The 20,653-nt window shown below is 37.5% G+C and overlaps 1 non-coding gene across 1 annotated transcript; it reads right to left on the reverse strand.

The window, feature by feature from the left end:
- Window positions 1-1,789: 1,789 nt before the first annotated feature.
- Window positions 1,790-1,896, reverse strand: LOC118986491 (U6 spliceosomal RNA). Its single transcript, XR_005066387.1, has one exon. It is a non-coding gene; the product is annotated as a U6 spliceosomal RNA (small nuclear RNA).
- Between the last annotated feature and the right edge of the window lie 18,757 nt (window positions 1,897-20,653).

Below are 20,653 nucleotides of genomic sequence, written 5' to 3' on the forward strand. Positions count from 1 at the left end.
GTGGCTAGAACTTCCAATACTATATTAAATAGAAGTGGTGAAAGTGGACAACCTTGTCTTGTTCCTGATCTTAGTGGAAAAGCTTTCAGTTTTTGCCCATTCAGTATGATGTTGGCTGTAGGTCTTTCATATATGGCCTTTATTATATTGAGGAATGCTCCCTCTATTCCCACTTTGCTGAGTACCTTTATCATAAATGGGTGTTGTACCTTATCAAAAGCTTTTTCCGCGTCTATTGATATGACCATGTGGTTTTTGTCCTTGCTTTTGTTTATGTGGTGTATTACATTTACTGATTTGCGGATATTGAACCATCCTTGCATCCCTGGGATGAATCCCACTTGGTCATGGTGTATGATCTTTTTGATGTATTGTTGGATGCGATTTGCCAATATTTTGTTGAGGATTTTAGCATCTATGTTCATCAGTGATATTGGCCTAAAGTTTTCTTTCTTTGTTGTGTCTCTATCTGGTTTTGGAATTAGGATAATGCTCGCTTCATAAAAAGAGTTTGGGAGTTTCCCATCATTTTGGATTTTTTGGAATAGTCTGTGAAGAATAGGGGTTAGCTCTTCCTTAAACGCTTTGTAGAATTCTCCTGTGAAACCATCTGGTCCGGGGCTTTTGTGTGATGGGAGTTTTTTGATTACTGCTTCAATTTCATTTGCTGTTATTGGTCTGTTCAGGCTTTCTACTTCTTCTTCATTGAGTTTTGGAAGATTATATTTTTCTAGAAATTTGTCCATTTCACCTAGGTTTTCAAATTTCTTGGCATACAGTTCTTCATAGTAATTCCTTACAATCCCTTCTATTTCTGTGGTATCAGTTGTAATCTCTCCTCTTTCATTTCTGATTGTGTTTATTTGTGTCCTCTCTCTTCTTTTCTTAATGAGCCTACTTAAAGGCTTGTCTATTTTGTTTATCTTTTCAAAAAACCAACTCTTGGATTCATTGATCCTTATAATTGTGCTTTTGGTCTCTATGTCATTTAATTCTGCTCTGATCTTGGTTATTTCCTTCCTTGTACTTGCTCTGGGCTGTCTTTGTTGTTGTTCTTCGAGTTCTTGCAGGCGTCGGGTTAGGTTGTTTGTTTGAAATGTTTCTATTTTCTTTAGGTAAGCCTGTATTGCTATGAACTTCCCTCTCAGGACTGCCTTGGCCGTGTCCCATAAGTTTTGGGTTGTTGTGAGTTCATTTTCATTTGTTTCCAGAAACTTTTTGATTTCTTCCCTAATTTCAATCTTGACCCATTCGTTGTTTAATAGCATACCATTCAGTCTCCATGATTTTGGGTGTTTTGGGTTTTTTCCTTTGGGGTTGGTTTCTAATTTCAGTCCCTTGTTGTCAGAGAAAATGCTTGGTATGATTTCAATTTTCTTGAATTTGTTGAGGCTCATTTTGTGTCCTATCATGTGGTCTATCTTTGAAAATGTTCCATGTGCATTTGAAAAGAATGTGTATTTAGCTTCTTTGAGATGAAGCGCTCTATATATATCAGTCAAGTCCATTTCATCTAGGGTGTTGTTTAGTGCAGCTATATCTTTGTTGATATTTTGTTTGGAAGATCTGTCCATTTTTGACAGTGGGGTGTTAAAATCCCCTACTATAATTGTGTTGCTGTCAATATCTTTCTTGAAGTGTTCTAGGATTTTTCTTATATATTTGGGTGCTCCTATGTTGGGTGCATATAAATTTATGATGTTAATGTCTTCTTGGTGGATTCTTCCCTTGAGTATTATGAAGTGAGCTTCTGGGTCTCTCTTTATGGCCCTTTTTTTGAAGTCTATTTAAAAATATGGAACGCTTCACGAATTTGCGTGTCATCCTTGCATAGGGTCCATGCTAATCTTCTCTGTATCATTCCAATTTTAGTATATGTGCTGCCGAAGTGAGCACTTATTTTTATTTATTTATTTATTTATTTATTTATCTTTAGAGGGGAAGGAGAGAGGGAGAGAGACATCAATGTATGGTTGCCTTTTGTGCATCCCCTCCTGGGAGTTGGCCTGCAGGGAACTGGACTACAACCCAGGCATGTGCCCTGACTGGGAATCGAACCGTGATCCTCTGGTTTGCAGGCCCGCACTCAATCCACTGAGCTACACCAGCCAGGGCTGTAAGTCAATTTTTAAAATCTTAAAATGTTCCAGTGGTCATGAAATGTGTTTTTTACATCTAATTTGATTACCTAACTTGGTTTAATAACTATTTGATCACAGCGTACTGTAAAATTGAGCTGCAACAGTTATTTTCTATGAAGAGAGTATTCAGAAGAACATTTAGTTTGCCATTTTATTCTATATATTTTTTCTATTTGGTCTTTCATTAACATTAGTGATATTCTTTTTGGACAGTTTAATAATCAGTTATTCTCATGGTGTTTGTTGTCAGAATCCTGACTTTTCACACTTGAATGTGGACATTTAATTATTACTAAGAGAAGATAAAGGAAAATCTCAATATTAAAATTTAAACATATTAAATATTAAATACATTAAATATAGATGTAACATATATATAAACATGTATATAACTATTTTATGTATATATATATAACTCAGATGAAAGTTTTTTCTGAGTTTACATAAGGAATAGCTAGGGTGCAAGTTATGAAACTGTCATAGGATGTGTTCTGCTATATATATGAGAATGTTGTGAACTGTGGTAAACAATATAATTTAATAAATGCATTATATTCTAAGTCCCAATCCCATTTTAAGTGTACTTGTGGTGTAAAATGTAGAGTTTCTCTCAAATTTCTGTAATGTATATATAATCACTTAACAAAAATTCTTGCAAATACCCGTTATTGACTAAGAATTAGTTTTAGTGTAATATCATTCAAATTTGTGCCAATAAAAAGTTAAAATCTTCTTCTTGTTTTTTTAAAGATTTTATTTATTTTTAGAGAGAGGAGAAGGAAGGGAGAAAGAGAGGGAGAGAAACATCAATTCTCTCACACAGTTGCCTCTCACACACCCCCAACCAGGGTCCTGGCCTGCAACCCAGGCATGTGCCCTGACTAGGAATCGAACCACCAGCCTTGAGGTTCGCAGGCCAGTGCTCAAACCACTGAGCCACATCAGCCAGGTAAAAATCTCCTTGTTCTTATAGTCTTATACATCTATAAAATCATAAAAAATACAAAAAATAAGTAAAAATCATAAGATTTAAGTCAAAGCCTTTCCAAACTATGAAAGCAGTAGTGCTTGAATTGCTAAGATTGATTATTTGGAAGATCATGCTTTGCTGAGACTAAATCACCTTTTGCATTGTGAATATGGAATTGGGTAGTGTTGCAGATTTTCAAGTCTAAGCCCATTTAATTTGCCAGAAATGGGCCAATTTCCTCCCCATTTTGATCCATTCAGACTATTATGGAATGTTTGCTCTGTGTTGTGATGCACTTTAGCTTTCAGTTGGGGTTCCAGCGAGTTCCATGTTAAGTGCACCTCTGTGCTCCTCTTTCTAACCCATGGCAATGGAAGTGAAAATGTTATGTTGAGAATGAGATTCTAAACACAGAGAAAAATGGAAACCAAATGACTGATGAATTAGAAGTCAAGTGAAGAAAAATTTTAAGAAGTTGGGAGTGATTAACTGTATTGTTTAGTAACTGGGAATTTGCTGCTGGTTTTAGAATATGGAGGTTATCATTAAAACCTTGAGCAGTTTTGGTAGATAAAAAAGAAATGATGAAACTGGAGTAAAGTGGGTACAGTAGACAATAGAAAGAAGAAATTTAGTGACAGAAAATTGACAATTCTTTTGAGTAGATTGCAGTAAAAAAACAAACAGAAAAAGAAGTGATCATCAAAGAAGAAATTGGGAGAATAGATTGTTTTTTGAAAATGGGAATAATGGCATGTTTTTAATGTTAACTGGAATCATTCAGGTGAGAGGGGAAACTTCATGATGTTGGAAAGGAGAGAGGGTAGAATTACTGGAGAAGGTCTCTGTGTGGGCCAAAGTGCAGGGTACCTAGAGTGTGAATGAAGGGACTGGTGTTAGATGACCACCTTGTCAGTTCCCCCATGGCAGTGCAAGGAAAAACAAACAATATACTAATATATTCAAGTTGGTGGGTAAATGTGGACATTCTAGTTTCTAAGTTAAATCTCAAACAAGGTCATTGGTGGAGAGTGGGGTAAAGGAGGGCATGTTAAAGGGCTGAGAATCAGAGAGTATACCAAAGAGTTGTCTAGAGAATGAAAATAAATGGACTAGAATGGGGATTTGGTTTGATAGCTTGGCAATATTAAAGGCACATTAGAGTTCTGCAATTCTCAATTTAATGCTGGGGTTGGAAAACTTATTCTGTAAAGAGCCACATGGAAAATATTTTAGGCTTTATGATCCATACAATATTTATTGTAAGTACTCAACTCTGCTGTTCTGGTGTGTAAGTTTCCATAGACGGTATATAAACCGGAGCTGTGATCATAATAGATCTCACACCTTCTACAAGGTGCAACTCCAATGCCATCACCTTGTTAAAGGACGGCATGACTTCCTTGGGCATAGTCGGGATTCATTCTGTGGTCCCACACACTTGGCTCAATACCTTTCTGCTGTATTTTCACACTCCATATTCTAAGTGCTGGAGCTGGCTTACATTTACTTAAAAGAGATGATTATTAAAATTTGAGGAGTTCTGTCAATCAACTAATGTAATATTAGTAGCTTGACATCAGTCACAGTGACAATACTTACACCACAGAAACTGGTGAACACTACAAATCAGGGTTTCTCTCACCAGTTGTTAATCAATAATGGTTTCTCTCACCATTTGACAAACTAATGATCTGCCGTATTAGGCAAATTATTCATTTTTGTTCATCTCTACATGAGGGCTGTCTCTAGCACAATGGAAGCTTGCTCAATGCTCAGTGGCCCCTAAAATAATGGATAGGTGGCCCAGCCATCCCAGCTTCCACACCTGCAGTGAGATGAGTCTCAGACCACTGGATGCCACCACACAACATGGTATCTCGGAGGGACACCATGTGGATTAAGACCTTTTGCCTTAGCCACAACCAGCTCATTAACAGACCTTTTTGGGGTTTCTTCTTTTCTTCTTTCACTTCCACCTCTCCCTTACTTGTGTATCCTAAAATCAACTCTTCAATAAGCTACCCTTATCCAGGGACTCATCTCAGCAGCTGCTCTCAGGGAAACACAAACTATGAAATATGACTAATAATACACCTCATGACCTGGGCTTCACTTCCCTTTCCAGTTATTTTCTTCAGTCAACAATCTCTTCATTCTGGAGACTTAACATGGAGGTATGGTAGGAGGGAGAAGATTCCACTTCCCCTTACACACAGGTGAAAAACCTAGCCAATCTACAGAGGAACAGAGCAAACAGCCAATAGTACCCCAGCATATATGAAGATAGGAGACAAAAAATTATACAGGACATTGAAAAACCAGACTAAGGAGAGTGCTTCAGGACAATAAGGTCTCTGGGGACCTGCATCTGCAACAGAGGTATTGGGAGAGAGCCAGGTCAATGGCTCCCTCCCTGGCCAAACAAGGATTGAGAAGCATCAGGAGAGACCTGGTTGCTTGAAGNGCCAATAGTACCCCAGCATATATATAGATAGGAGACAAAAAATTATACAGGACATTGAAAAACCAGACTAAGGAGAGTGCTTCAGGACAATAAGGTCTCTGGGGACCTGCATCTGCAACAGAGGTATTGGGAGAGAGCCAGGTCAATGGCTCCCTCCCTGGCCAAACAAGGATTGAGAAGCATCAGGAGAGACCTGGTTGCTTGAAGTCACAGAGAAGTAAATAAGGACTAAGTGGCAAACACACAGGAGCTGTGAGCACCCACAGAGTCTGTGGAAACCAGCTGGGGAAAGTTGAGAGTTGGGCTGTCATGGGTCCTGACCTGGATAGTCCCCAGTCTGGTTGGAGAATTGGGCTGTGTGAGAGGCTCCACGCTGTATGGAACAGCAGGCTTGAGCAGGAGGAATTTCTCAGAAAGAAAAAGTGAAAAAAGAGACACTTGGTGGCTATTTGGGGAATTCCCCTGCAACAGCCACTCTGGCCTCCTCCCCACCCAGCCACACGGTGCTCCCGAGATGGCTCAGAAAACCTTGTGCACACTCCCATAATGCTGGCAAGAGTGCACACCCAACCTGAGGGACCAGAGGCAGCCTGGTCTAGTGCACATTCCCGAAGCCTCAGGGAGAGTGCACTTTGCAGGAGGCCCTGAGCCAATACCCAAAGTCCCGGGAAGGATATGCACTGCCAAGGCCCCTGAGCCCATACCAGTAGCCCTGGGGAAAGTGCACAACTGAACCTGTAGAACCTAAGGGACCAGAGGCTGCTGGGGAACTGGGCTGGAGGCTGACTGAGTACCAATGAGGAAGGGAGAAAAGCAAAACCAATCACCCCTCAGCCTACTGCAGCCAGGAAGAGCAACAAAACTGGTTTGGCCAGTTTGAAGCCAGCAAGAGGCTTTTTAAAAATAAGTGATTCTTTGTTTTTAAAATTCTTGTTATTTTTTATCTTTTAACTCATTTTTCCACTCTTTTCTTCTTCCTCACCAGCACAACAGAATACAAGAGGTGGGGGACAGAGTGACACTCAATTAAACAGCTGGTGGGAAGGACCCACCAAAGAAGGACCCAACAACAATCCAAACCCAACTACACAGATACAACTTAAACAACAGCCTAACACCAGTGAGCTCGGGAGATCAAGGAGTCTGCACCGCTGAATCTCACTGGCATTCTACCATAGAAGTTCACACCATAAACCCAGGTAGTCATAATAGATCAATTTAAGAAGCTGAGGCTTAACAAGAAGAGTCTCACAAACAATGGAAAGACAAAGGAACAATCCTCAAATGAAAGGAAAGAAGGAAGCCTCAGAAAAATGCTAGATAAAATAGAGGCAAGTCAGCTACCAGATACTGAATTCAAAGCACTGATTATCAGGAAGTTCAATGAGCTCACAGAGAATTACCAAAAACTCCAGGGGAACTATAATGAACTCACTGCAAATTATATCAACATGAAAAAGGAAACAGAAACTATTAACAAGGGCCAAGAGGAAATGAAGAATACAATTTCTGAACTGAGGAACACAGTAGAAGGAATCAAAAGCAGGTTTGATGAAGCAGAAGATCAGATCAGTGAGCTGGAGGACAACGTAGAAAAAACACCCCGAATGGGCAAGAAAAGGAAAAGAGGCTCAGAAAGAATGAAGAGAGGTTAAGGTAAATGCAGGACAACATGAAACTTAATAATATCTGTATAATAGGGATACCAGAAGGAGAAGAAGAAGAGAAAAGGATAGAAAACCTATTTGAAAAAGTAATGATGAAAAACTTCCCTAATTTGATGAGAGAAAAAGTCACACAAATCCAGGAAACACAGAGAGACCCAATCATGAGGAACCCAAAGAGGTGCACTTCAAGACACATCATCATTAAAATGGCAAAATTCCAAGACAAAGAGAATCTTAAAGGCAGCAAGAAAAAACAGGAAGTAACATACAAGGGAGCCCCAATAAGACCAGCAGCTGACTTCTCAATGGAAACACTCCAAGCCAGAAGGGAATGGCAAGAAATATTTCAAGTAATGAGAATCAGAGGCCTGCAAGCAAGACTTCTTTATCCCTCAAGGCTCTCAATTAAAATGGAAGGCTGAATAAGGAGTTTCCCAGACAAAAGAAGCTTCAAAAAATATACTTCTTTCAAACCAGCTCTTCAGAATATGCTAAAGGATTTGCTTTAAGAACAGGAAGGAAAACAGTGAAAGAGAGAGGAACACAGGTATGAAAAAATGGCAATGAATAAGTACCTTTCAATAATAACCTTAAACATAAATGGATTAAATGCCCCAATCAAAAGACACAGAATAGCAGAATGAATAAGAAAACATGACCCACACATATGCTACTTACAGGAGACCCACCTCAAAACAAAAGACCTACACAGACCGAAAGTGAAGGGCTAGAAACAAATATTCCAAACCAATGGACAAAAAAAAAAAAAGAATAAGAAGCTGGGGTAGCAGTACTCATATCAGACAAAATAGACTTCAAGAAAAGAACCATAAAAAGAGACCCAGAAGGTCACTTCATGACACTCAAGGGAAAAATCCATCAAGAAGACATAAACATAGTAAATATACACGCACCCAACATAGGAGCACCCAAATACATAAAGAAAGTCTTGGAGGGCTCCAAGAAAGATATTAACAGAAACACAATTACGGTAGGAGATTTTAACACCCCGTTGTCAAAAATGGACAGACCTTCCAAACAAAATAGGAACAAAAATATTGTGGCATTGAACAATGTCCTAGAGGAAATGGACTTAACTGATATCTATATAGAGAGCCCTTCATTCCAAAGAAGCAAAATACATATTCTTTTCAAATGCACATGGAACATTTTCAAAGATAGAAATATTAAAGGACACAAAACAAGCCTCAACCAATTCAAGAAAATTGACATCATATGAAACATTTTCTCTGATCACAAGGAACTGAGACTAGAAACCAACTCCAAAGAAAAAAACCAAAACACTCAAAATCATGGAGATCAAATAACATGCTGTTAAACAATGAATGGGTGAAGAATGAGATTAGGGAAGAAATCAAAGTTTCTCAAAACAAATGAAAATGAACTCACAACAACCCAAAATTTATGGGACACAGCAGAGGCAGTCCTGAGAGGGAAGTTCATAGCAACACAGGCCTACCTAAAAAAGATAGAAACATTTCAAATAAACACCTAACCCTACACCTACAAGAACTCGAAGAACAGCAACAAAGATAACCCAGATCAAGTAGAGGGAAGGAAATAGCCAAGATTAGAACAGAATTAAATGACATAGAGATCAAAAGCACACTTTTAAGCATTAATGAATCCAGGAGCTGCATTTTTGAAAAGAAACAGTATCAACAAGCCTTTAAGCAGGCTTATGAAGAAAAAAAGAGAGGACCCAAATAAACACGATCAGAAATGAAAGAGGAGAGATTACAATTGACACCACAGAAATAGAAGGGATTCTAAGAAATTACTATGAAGAGCTGTATGCCAAGAAATTTGAAAACCTAGGTGAAATGGACAAATTTCTAGAAAAATATAAGATCCCAAAACTCAATGAAGAAAAAGCAGAAAGCCTGACCAGACCAACAACAGCAGATGAAATTGAAGCAGTAAGCAAAAAACTCCCAACACACAAAAGCTCAAACTCCCAACACACAAAATGGGCCAGAAGTTTTCACAGGAGAATTCTACAAAGCATTTAAGGGAGAGCCAACTCCCATCCCCCACAGATTATTTCAAAAAAATCAAGAAGATGGAAGACCCCCAAACTTTTTTTGTGTGATGGCAACATAATCCTAATCCCAAAACCAGATAAAGATGTAAAAAAGAAAGAAAACTTCAGGCCAGTATTGCTTGTGAACATAGATGCTAAAATCCTCAACAAAATACTGGCAAACTACATCCAGCCATATATTAAAAAGATCATACACCATGACTAAGTGGAATTCATCCTAGGAATGCAAGGATGGTACAATATTCGCAAATCAATAAACATAATACATCACATAAACAAAACAAAAGACAAAAATCTCATGATCATATCAATAGATCTGGAAAAAGCATTTGATAAGGTACAAAACCCATTTATGATAAATACACTCAGCAAAGTGGGAATAGAGGAGTCATTTTTCAACATAATAAAGGACATATATCAGAGACCTACAGCCAATATCATAGTCAATGGACAAAAATGTAGAGCTTTTCCACTAAGCTCAGGAAGAAGATAAGGATGCCCACTTTCACTACTCTTATTCAACATAGTACTGGAAGTCCTAGCCACAGCAATCAGACAAGAAAATAAAATAAAGGACATACAAGTTATAAAGGAGGAAAAAAACCATCACTGTAGATGACATGATAATGTACACAGAAAATTCTATAGACTCCACATAAAAACTACTCGACCTAATAAATGAATTTGGGAAAGCAGCAAGATACAAAGTCAATGCTCAGAAATCAAAGGCACTTTTGTACACCAACAATGAAATATCAGAAACAAAAATCAGAAAAAAACTCATTTGATATAGGAACAAGAAAAACAAAGTACCTAGGAATAAACCTAACCAAGGAGGTAAAAGACCTGTACTCAGAAAACTACACAACTGAAGAAAGAAATTTAAAAAGGCACAAACAAATGAAAGCATGTACCATGCTCATGGATTGGAAGAATTAACATCATCAAAATGGCCATACTACCCAAAGTGATTTATAGATTCAATACAATCCCTATTAAAGCACTCATCAAATATTTCACAGATATACAGCAAACATTTCAGAAATTTATATGGAACCATAAATGACCCTGAATAGCTGCAGTAATTTTGAGAAAGAAGAACAAAGCAGGAGGGATCACAATACCTGATATTGAGATATATTACAAAATCACTGTAATGAAAATAGCCTGGTACTGGGATAAAAACAGGCACATAGACCAATGCAATAGACAAGAGAGCTCAGAAATAAACTCAAGTCTCTACAGTCAATTAATATTTGACAAAGGGGGAAGAAGCACAAAATGGAGCAAAAATAGTCTCTTCAACAAATAGTGTTGGGAGAACTAGACAGCTACATGCAAAAAAAAGAAATTTGATCACCAGCTTACACCATATATGAAAATAACTTTGAGGTAGATAAAAGACTCAAATATAAGTCCAAACACCATAAAAATCCTAGGGGAAACATTGGCAGAAAAATCTCAGATATTCCACTCAGCAACATCTTCATGGATATGTCTTCTAAAGCAAAGGACGTAAAGGAAAGAATAAAGAAATGGGACCTGATCAAATTGAAAAGGTTCTGCATGGCTAAAACAAAAAACAGCATTAAAGTAAAAAGAGAGCCAACTGTATGGGAAAACATATTTGCCAATGACACCTTGGACAAGGGTTTGATGTCCAAAATATATAAAGAACTCACACGACTCCACTCCAGAAAGACAGAAAACCCAATTAAAAATGGGCAAAATTTGTGAAAAGACACTTCTCCAAGGAGGACATACAGAGGGTCTAGAGACACATGAAAAGATGCTCAGCATCACTAGCTATCAGAGAGGTGCAAATTAAAACCATGATGAGATACCACCTCACACCCATCAGAATGGCAAACATAAACAAATCAACAAACAAGTGTCGGAGAGGATGGGGAGAAAATGGAGTCCTAGTGCACTGTTGGTGGGATGCAGACTGGTGCAGCCACTGTGGAAAACACTGTGGAATTTCCTCAGAAACCTAAAAATGGAACTGCCTTTTGACCTAGCAATTCCACTGCTTGGATTATACCTTAAAAGGTATAATCCTGAAACATCAATCCAAAAAAATCTATGCACCTCAACGTTCATAGCAGCACAATTTATAATAGCCAAGGGCTGGAAGCAACCTAAGTGCCCATCAGCAAATGAGTGGATCAAAAAACTGTCGTACATTTACACAATGAATTTCTATGCAGCAGACAGAAAGAAGGAGCTTATACACTTTGTGGCAGCATGGATGGAACTGGAGAGCATTATGCTAAGTGAAATAAGCCAGATGGTGAGGGACAAATACATATCATCTCACCTTTAACTGGAACATAACCAACAAAAGAAATAGCAAATGAAATATAACCAGAGTCATTGAAAATAAGAACAATCTAAGAATAGCCAGAGGGGAGAGGAAGGAGACAATGGGTAGAAGGGTTTTCAGGAACTACTATAAAGGATACATGGACAAAACCAAGGGGGAGGGTGGAAGCAAGGGAGGCAGATGGGTTTAGAGGGGGTGGGGGTGGAGGAGTGGGGAGAAAATACAGACAACTGTAATTGAACAACAATAAAATTATTTTTAAAAAGAAGAAAGTCTATTTAGAGTACCATATCACCGGAAAAAAAAAAAAACCCAGCCCAAAACAACAACAAGAAAACCCAATCTCTTTATTCTCATGCTATCTTTGTTTTCTGGCCATATAAAACGAATTCCTTGAATGAATCAGGAATTAGTGCTTTTTCTAACTTTTAAAGACTTTCATACTTTTGCCTACATTTAATTTTTTTATTTTTTTAATATATTTTATTGATTATACCATTACAGTTGTTCTATTCCCCCCCTTCATTCCCCTCCACCCACACACTCCCTCCCCCACCATTCTCCCCCCCCTTAGTTTATAACCACGTGTCTCAAGTTCTTTAGATTCTATATTTCCCCCACTATTCTCATCCTCCCCCTATCTATTTTCTACCTACCATCTATGCTATTTTCTGTGCCTTCTCCCCCCTTCTCCCCCTCCCGCCCCTCTGTTTCTAACCCTCCATGTGTTCTTCATTTCTATGGTTCCACTCCTGATCTAGCTGTCCTCTTGGTTTGCTTTTGTTTTAGGTGTGGTTGTTAATAACTGTGTGTTTGCTGTCCTTTCACTGTTAATATTTTTCATCTTCTTTTTCTTATATAAGTCCCTTTAGCATTACATATAATAAGGGCTTGGTGATGATGAACTCCTTGAACTTGACCTTATCTGAGAAGCACTTTATCTGTCCTTCCATTCTAAATGAAAGTTTTGCTGGATAAAGCAATCTTGGCTGTAGGTCTTTGGATTTCATGACTTGGAATACTTCTTTCCAGCCCCTTCTTGCCTGTAAGGTCTCTTTTGAGAAATCCGCTGACAGTCTGATGGGTACTCCTTTGTAGGTGACTGTCCCCTTATCCCTTGCTGCTTCTAGGATTCTCTCCTTCATTTTGGTCTTGGCTAATGTAATTATGATGTGCCTTGGTGTGTTCCTTCTTGGGTCCAACTTCTTTGGCACTCTCTGAGCTTCCTGGATTTCCTGGAAGTCTATTTCCTTTGCCAGACTGGGGAAGTTCTCCTTTATTATTTGTTCAAATACGTTTTCCACTCGTGGCTGTTTCTTTCCCCCTTCTGGTACCCCTATAATCCGGATGTTGGAACGTTTAAAGATGTCCTGGAGGTTCCTAAGCCTCTCCTCATTTTTTTGAATTCTCATGTCTTCATTCCTTTCTGGTGGGATGTTTTGTTCTTCCTTCTGGTCCATTCCATTGATTTGAGTCCCAGTTTCCTTTCCATCACTATTGGTTTCCTGTGCATCTCCCTTCATTTCAATTAGTTTAGCCTTCATATGTTCCTGTAATTTGTGATTATGTTCCTCTAATTTGTGACTATAATCTACCAGTTCTGTGAGCATCCTGATAAATAGTGTCTTGAATTGTGCTTCTGAGAGGATGGCAATTTCTCGGTCACTTAGAGTTATTGGCTCTGGGACTTTGAGTTCTTCTTGCACCATCTTTTGGGCTGTTCGTGCCTGTTCCATAGCAGGATCAGAGCCCTAAAATGTTTTGCCTACATTTTAAATGCTACCTTCATTCCCTTGTGGCTAACCAAGTGCCTTGTTCAAACAGTTGTTTAATAAATTCTCATTCAAGTAATTGATGTCTGAAGTTTATTCCTGATCATGTAATTCCACAAAGAAATCTATTTTTCAGTTTATTGTTATACAGTGTGTTATGAGAATCTTGCAAAATTATGAGAAAATATACAAGTAGAATAATAACATGTTAATTTTAAAAGTTCCAAATACACATTTTTATTCTTTTTAAGGGTTTTCAATCAACCAGGTACAAACTATCAACTCTTTTCATTTTGGAAATAATGGAACATCAGCTGTCTAGATAATAAATTTGTTTGAGTAATGTTATTTTTAATAGCCAACATTAACTTATTCTTTTTATAATAAATCAAGTTCTTTTTATGGTGGATTGTCACATTATTATTCTAATATGGCCTCTCTGCCAAAAATGTTCCCTGAAAGTACATTTGCTTAATTTTAAATAACCTTTTAAGTTGTACTAGAAAGAGCCAAGGTAATAATAGAATTATACTCATTATGCTTTTATTTTACTATAATACCTTTAGCAAGAGTTATATCTCATCCAGAGCATATAATTGGGTTATTTGAAGTAATCCACACTTTAACATGATTTCACAATAAATATCAGTTACAAAAAACATGTTACTGCTCCTTTTACTGCTATTGCTTTTCCGTTTCTCACAGCTCAGCACTTACAAATAGAATTCTTACAATATTTTAATTCTGATAAGATTAACGAAACTCTAGACTTACTAGCAACCATGATTGTTTATTAAGTTGACAATCTTTGGAAGAACAGGGCGTCTGCTGCTATTAGGATCAAAAGTAACTAGTGGCATTTCTTGTACTATAAATTCACATATTTTGTATTTCATATACATATGAAAAATTTTATATTCAAATTCAAATATTTACAACTTAGGTCTGGATGATTCCCACTTTTATTGCTCAGAACCCAAAGAAACACTCCATACCTGCCTGCACTGCTACAGCAGGCTTGTGCTTCCATGCACCATGGGCTTCTCCTTCACAATACATTTTAGACATTGGTAATTATGTCTTTAATGTAACTCTTCTCCACTAGGCTACAAACTAAGTGAGAATCCAAATACAGCTGTTCTTTTCATCATTATGTCCCTAGCTCTTAACACAGGATGCATCTCTGTTTATTTTTTCTGTATAAATGGGCCTTCAATTAATCACCTCATTCATTTGTAGTTACATACATTTAAATTTTCTTAAACACTTATTTTACAAACTTTTATAAACTATGTACTGTTGGATTAAGTCAGTATCTTAGACATAAAAGACAGAATCCTTTTACTTAAGAGGGAAAAGAGGTAACAGATAATTAAAAGAGAGTTAAGTAAGAATGAAGATAAACAAAACAAAACAATAAATCTGCCTCTAACTTCTGACTTCTTGTGTCTCCCTTATAGTTTTAATATAGAAATTGAAATCTTTATTGTTACAGCATGGTTTATGGTTTAAAAGTAGTGACTAATTACTGTACATAGTTTAAATAGGACAAATAAGGTGTACTTTGCTGAGATATTTCAGAAATATGCAGAATAGTGATGCCATAGTCCTGCCTACCTATATAGGCAGAGGTCTCCAAAGTGGCCTGACCTTCACCCCTTGGTACTCAAAGCGCTCTGTAGGGACTGTCACTGGGAAGTTAATAGAACTGTGAATATCAGACTAGGTGCCTCCCCTAACCTACTGAGTCAGAGACTCCAGAATTGGGGCTCAGCAATCTGTGTGTTAAGAAGCCCTCCTGGTCATTCTGATGCCCACACACTAATCTTGGGGAACACTGGTTGAGATTTCCTCCATCTGCAGGCACTACCAAATCTGGAGTCAGTCTGACACCCCTGCAGTTCCAGAAGCACATGATCTAGTCTAACAGTTGCACAGCTTATTTTACAGTGTGATTTTAGATCACTAGCTGGCCTCTTAACAGGCAAGCCTGCAATCTGAAAAATCCTCCATGTCCTGCTCTGACCTCCTCTCCTCTGGCTTCCTGCTTTTTATCCTTTATTTTGTGTTAGCAGGGTCTCATAGGTGAGCCTGTTTAAGTTATGTTATATATAGAGAGAGACTTAATGGTAAGGAGAGTAGAATGCACTAGATTAAAAGGAGAGCAATAGGAATTTAGAAGAAATTTAGTTGTAGACAATTGTTAGTTGAGATCTTCAGCAAATAGCATGATGGTGCTGTCAGTGACATGAGTTTGAATACATTAAAGATCATTCTTTTTCTTTGTCAATTTCAGGGTTATTGACTATAATTTTAAGTTGTAGCATTTTGAGAATATGTAACTATAATTAAAATGGGAATAAATGAATCTATTCACATTTACATAGATTTCTTCCTGGAATAACAAGTGTGTGTGCATACACACACACACAACTATTTTTGATATTTAATACATAGTGTTTTTCAAATGTATTTGTCAATTGTTTTTAAGATTTTAAGAAGTGTTTGCTTTTAATGGGTGGCTTAAACATCTTAGTTTACAACTCCGGAAATTCTGACTTTTCCCTTATTGCTCAATTGTGGTTTTTCACAGAAGAAAGGCTTGTTATTTTTTTAAACTCAAAACAACTTTATGTTATTGTTCTATTTTGTACACCTTTTTAAAGCACATTTGATAGTAGTTCAAATGGTTTTTGAAAATTAGAATAGTAAAAGTATGGGGAGGTTTTTAATTAAAAACATCTTGCTTTCTCCTTGTGTGAGATTTTCTATAAAACTTACTAGGACATTATTTACTAGGACATTATTTACAGTTAAAATATTAATTTCAAAAGTCTCTAGAGAACAGGAGTGCTGCTGTGTAGACAATTGGAATTTTCTACCAAATTCCAGAGAATATCAATCTATAAGTCAGTTGTTCCACAAGTGTTTTAAAAATGTCAACTTCATGCAAGACACAGCTCTAGATCCTGGGGTGGGATTGGAATTAAACGCTTAAATTAAATGAATAAATGTACATGAAAAGCCAAGTTATAATGGCAACATTAATGATAGTTTGCACTTGTATAGCTTATTCAAATTGTATTATTTCAACCAATAATGTAGAAAGGGAAATCATTCTTATCTTTATTTCAAATAGTAGAGCGGAAGCTGAAATTTGGAAATAAGTGCCTTACTCAAGGTCTTGAATTCCTGCGCCAAGTGGCAAAGCCATGATCAATACTAGCTCTTTGGACTCCTACTACAGTGCTTGTTTTATGACTCCATGGCACCCCTTATAAAAACAGAACAAAATATAAAAACATCTAAGTGAATGTGCATGATGGAATTAAGAGTGAGTTATATCAGCACAATGCTTTTATGTGACCATGATGGTTGGGAATATTCTCTATGAAGAACATGATGGTGCATCTGATTTGGGGTCAGATGATGTAAAAATCGAAGTGCCCAGTCTTGGGGAAATGATCTCACTGTTGGTGAAAGGAGAAAATGGACAGGAAGAGGCTCACAATGGATCAACAATCTGCAATGAATGAATGCATCCTTAAATGTTGATGGATATCCTGATGTTGCCTAGTCCTGGTCATCTGTGGATGCTCTTGTTAGCTGCCAAGGTCTAGTATGGTTAAACTTTGAGGACCCCTTTAATGCTAACGAAGTGCAGTCAGGTCGCAGCAGCTTTGTTTTCCTACAGTTAAAACAATGAGGCAATGATTTGCAATCAAGACTTCCTGGGTCTATTATCCCTAAATATTATTTGGTGGTTCTATTATTTTAAAACAAGAACTATAACTTTTTTACCCCACATGAGGTCAAACAATGTGATTTTGGCCCAGGTACATTTTATGTGACTCTGAACAGTAAAAAGTGGTGTTGTTGGAGAACATAAAAACAATCAGATTCAATCATCATTAAAATAGGACTCTGAACTAAGAGTTCACAGAAAAAACGCTCATGATTGCTGAAGCGTTTGGTGCGTGTTCTTTTTTTTTTTTTTTTTTTTATTTCTTCAGAGCACCAGGCATTAGACAGTAGATGGCAGTGTGAGATGGGGAATTTAAGCCTTGCCAGTGATTTTGTTTGAAACTAGCCCAGTAAAAATGGCTTTTTTAAAGCTTGGGAGCATTTATTAAGTGAACCTTCTGTCGGAGTTTTGTCTGACGGCCAGGATCCCACCCTGGAAGGCTCTGTCAGCCCATAGGTGCGGCTGTGTAAGTGCTTTGTTTGAACTGGGGCTGCTGTCCTGCTCGGAAGCAAGGTAGGGATGGATCATCTGTGCACAAATCATAGTCACAGATCCAAGCAAACTGCCACTCAGTGTCTTGGCACTCCTGTGCTTCCTGGTGAAGTTATCGCCTCTGATGATTGCCTTCCTGGGAAAGTCATTACATTTAAATGTTTAAGTGGAAGCTTTGATATGTACAAATGTTTAATGGTGCCTCAGATTTTTACCTAATTTTCACGTTTCTTTCCGTCTCAAACCCCTGAGAAATCTGAGGCAGGGAGTGAGGGGATTTCCAAACTGAAAAGAAAATTATTACGTAGGAGAATTTCTCAGTCCATCTGAAAGGATATTATTCCTCATGTTTGTCAAAAGATAGATTCTATTCAGAATTTTTAGGCATTATGGAAAATAAGAGTTTAAGCTGGTTTGGCCTTCTTCTCTATCACAGACTCTTAGAAGACGCAGGACTTGGTATCTGTAATTAGTTATATAAATTTGTATCCCTATGGAACACTTTAATACAAGAAAGTATATTTTAAGTAGGGAAGAAATAGCTAAAAATATTTTACTTAATGGAGAGGAGGTCAATAATTCTGAGAGGAACCCTGCTCTAGTTGCGGTAATTGTAGTATTAAAATAAGGCACATTATCAGAGTATGACATTAGCAATTATTCTGCTTCATGGAACTTTCTAAAAACTGCATTTCCTAATTTCAGGTGTGAATCCTAGGCTAGTTAATTTCAGCTCTTGTGTGATATGATATGCATTACTTAACCTAAGTTCCACTTTTTCCAACTGTGAAAAGGAGACAATAAAAATCCTTACTTCACAGTCTGACACACAAGAAGCATTAGTTATTATAATACAGCCTGCACAATAAATACTAGCCATTACTGTTGTGTAGAAATGGATGAGTGTAGGTGTATTTTCAAAGAAAGTTATTTTTCCCAACTCTTGGAAATTCAAAAATATACTGAATATTAATAATACTTTAAACCAAACAAAATCAGGTAGGTAAATATGACTAAAGTAGAGTGTATACCAAAGGAAGTACAGGAAAATTTAGGACTATATATAAAAAACTAATTTCAGCCCTGGCTGGTGTAGCTCAATGGATTGAGCGCGGGCCTGCGAACCAGACGATCGCGGTTCGATTCCCAGTCAGGGCACATGCCTGGGTTGCAGGCCAGTTCCCCACAGGGGCCAGTTCCCTGCAGGGGATGCACAAGAAGCAACCATACATTGATGTTTCCTTCCTCTCTCCTTCACTTCCCCTCTAAAGATAAATAAATAAAATAAAAAAAAAAACAAACAAACAAAAAAAAAAACTAATTTCATCAATTTGTTGAAAAAGAGAAAAACAGGATATTATAGAAGTCTTGTATATGTGTGCTCATATATATTTTAATTCATTACATAACCAATAATTTTCAAAATCAGTGAGGAAGTTACTTTTTCAGGAAAACAGGAAATAAAGACATTAAAATAAAGTATTTGCCAGAAGTCACATAAACCTGTTCTTTTTAATAAGTAAAGCTTTTTATCACGAGAATGGAAGTCAGAATTTAAAGAATTGGTGTTCGGACATGAAAATAATAATCACCTTCATAAAACTGAAACCTTTTTTTTAAAGATGTTCAGTGAGCAGAACTTACTTTTTTTAGGAGAAAAGTAAGTGTAGAAGTGTTGACCTAGGAAGTTGTATAGAAGTATCAAGAATTCTTTCCAAACTCCAGCACTTTCTAATTTCTTATGCTTCTCTCAGGTTCTTTTAAAAAAATTTTGTTTTGTTTTAAGTTAACTTTCCTAAGGCAGATGTCTGAGTTCTCCCAGCTCTGCCATTTCCAAGATCTTGTGAAATAAAATTAGTAAACACATAAACATGCCCAGCCCAGTGAGGGGACACGGTACGTCTGCACGCAGCAGGAGCCAGAGATAAAATGGTCATGTGATGTGACCGTTACAGAATTAGAAAATATAAAATAACGTCTGAAAGAAGTTTAAAATTAATTAAAACCCTTTATTTTACAGATAAGGGAACTAATGGCTAGAAAGTCTAACTAAACACTTATATTGATTGTATTAGTATTAGGGTTTTCCAAGGACATAAGATAGGTAACTATTGATTTATTATAATAAATTGATTATGGAGGCTGAGAAATCTTAATTTTGGCAGTTGGTATAATGCAGGCTCCAGTCTTTGCCTAAAGGAAGGGCGTGTTTACTGTTTCAGTCTGAAGTCCATGCAGTCAGGCAGGAGTAGTTCTCTCTTACAGCAGGAGGGGCGCTCTATTCAGAAACCTTGACTGATTGGAGAAGTCCTATGGGAGGAACTCCGTCCAGCAAAATTCCTCCTGTCCACTGCAGTTGAGAAATAAGTCATCCCAGACACAATCTAGTTGTTCTGGTGGGAAAGGGGGTGGCAATTTCCTCTAGTGGGGAATGCCCCAAGCCCTTCTCCCAAATGGCTTTTATTGAGCATGTTATGTGTAGGTGTATACATTATACATGCATAGCTCATCAGTCCATGTCAAACGGCTATAGTCATACAAAACAGGTGTCATCTACAGATTACAGTTGAAGAAACACAGAGATTTGTCATAGGTCAGGGTTTGTTAGTTATGCTGATGCTGGAGGGTCTTTTAAGACCTGTTTCATACGATAAGGAAAGTGAACTCTTTATCTCATGAAACATCCTGTTTCTATCAACAGAGCCATACAAAGCAAAGCAGAGCAAGCATCAAAGGATACAATGTATTTCTGAAGCCTGATTCCAATGGAAACCCTCGGGTGTTAGAGTTGGTTCATGCTTGCTACCTTCATTTTTACCCAGTTTTCCGGGGAGACATACTAGCTTCTTTCAGAGGCTGCTCTTGTGCAGTTACGGTCTCGAAAAACACACTAGAGGTCCCCAGCAAAGTCCTCCCACACCAGGGAGGGCAATCTGCTTTACTTAGTCTACCAATTCAAATGTTGATTTCATCCAGAAACACTTCCACAGACACACAGGCACTCACAA

Source organism: Sturnira hondurensis, unplaced genomic scaffold (assembly GCF_014824575.4).
Source record: "Sturnira hondurensis isolate 20B ecotype Veracruz unplaced genomic scaffold, ASM1482457v3 Scaffold0004271, whole genome shotgun sequence".
NCBI lineage: Eukaryota > Metazoa > Chordata > Mammalia > Chiroptera > Phyllostomidae > Sturnira > Sturnira hondurensis.